The sequence below is a fragment of the Phoca vitulina genome, unplaced genomic scaffold, assembly GCF_004348235.1.
Source record: "Phoca vitulina isolate PV1807 unplaced genomic scaffold, GSC_HSeal_1.0 scaffold44, whole genome shotgun sequence".
NCBI classification, from domain to species: domain Eukaryota; kingdom Metazoa; phylum Chordata; class Mammalia; order Carnivora; family Phocidae; genus Phoca; species Phoca vitulina.
This window is the reverse complement of record NW_022589747.1, coordinates 1-1,807: the sequence shown is the minus strand read 5'-3', so window position 1 is coordinate 1,807 and position 1,807 is coordinate 1.

The window sequence follows — 1,807 nt, the reverse complement described above, 5'->3', positions numbered from 1 at the left end:
AGCACAGAGTGTCTGCCCGTCTCCGTGTGTCTCCCTCGATGCCTGTCGTCAGGGGGTCAGAGAACAGGTCCGTCACCTCCTTGGTTAAATGTATTCCAGGGTGTAGTGTTCTTTCTGATGCAGGTGTAAATGACATTGTTCTCTGTACTTCTTTTTCTGAGTTTGTTATGAGCACATAGAAATGCAATTGATTTTTGTATGTTGGTTTTGTTTCTTGCAAATTTATTGAATTTATTCTGTTAATCTTAAACTAGAACTGCCAGTTATTTTACCAGCAAAATGGGTTAATTTGGGAATAGCAGAGACTTGAAATCCGGGACAAGCGAGCTACAGCCACATCACAGGCAAGGGCAAGAAAGAAAGGAGAGAAACATTATTTCTTGGGAAGGTGGGGGAAGTTGGGAGGGTTGTTTTGAAGGAAAGTCCACTGGAGAGAAGCAGGGCTCCAGGTGATGGAGGGTTCTCACCTGCTGAGCTGCAGGGGTGGTGGACTTCTTGGAGGAGGTGAAACCTGCATCTTCCCCTCTGGGGCCTGTAACTGATGAGTCTCTCCTGTGGGGGGTTCTAAGGTCGGGTCTGTAACTGACAGTTGTTCCTGTAACCGACCCTGAGTGGCAGGCTCTCCCCTCCAGCCTCCCCTTCTGGCTCCCCAGTCAACTTTCCTGAGGATTGCCTTCATGCATTTTCACAGTTCTAACCAGTTTTTGGTGGAGCACTGTGGAAAATTGGAATTCCAGATCCTACTGCTTCTACTGCACCCAAGACACAGGGACCACTGACCTAATCCTCCCACGAGTCTCTTGCTACCATGTGGCCTCCTACAAGGGCGAGTGGCCGCTCCACGGTGGGTGACCTGGATCTGGGAGGGCTTGGCCTCCATCCTGGAGTTTGATGTCGTCTCTGCTTCTGTGACCTGGTGCTGACATGGTTGTTGGGAAGAGTAATTGACTCTGTAGAGATTTCAAAGTGTGGTGAACCTGTCACAGCAGCACAAATACACTTTATCTCCACACTCAGACCCCCCAGCTGTGATCTCCTTACCACATTTACCACTTCACACGGGGTGATTCAGTGCGTTTTACCCCAAACAGGGACACTCCTGCAGAAGCACCACGTAACCCTAAATGAGGAAATCATCTCGGTTTCCACATTATAACCCAGACCACAGACTCACTTCAACTGTCGCCACCTGCCCCACAGTCTGAAATGTCTTTCTCCATTCGGATTCAGTTTTCTTTTTCTGGAGCTGCTCCCGAGCCTGTCTGCTATTTGCACAACCCTGATGGATTGAAGGAGTACGGATGGCTCTAATCTGAGTGGTATTTTCTGTCTGGCTTCTGTCACTGGGGCTGTTTTCAGTGTCCATCCATGTTGTGACATGCCTCAGTCCCTCATTCATTTTTTCACTGTGACTAAACATAAATAACATTTACCACCTAAAACATTTTAGGTGCACAGTTCTCTGGCCTTAGCTGAGTTCCCACGGTTGTACATCATTCTCCAGAACTTTTTCATTCTCCCCGAGGGAGACTCTGTATGCATTAAACACCCAACTCCCCATGATTTCTCTGGAGAAGGGTCTATCCAAGTCCTTTGTCCGTTTTAAAAATTGGGTTGTCTTTTTGTTGAGGAGTTGTAAAAGCTCTTTATATATTCTGGACAACAGACTCTTCCTAGATACATAATGTACAGATATTTCCTTCCTTCCGGGGGCTGTCTTTTCATATTCAGGTTAGTAACTTCTGATGTACCAAGATTAAAAATTTTTTTTAACATTTGTTTTAATAGCGAGGGAGAGAGTGTGCGA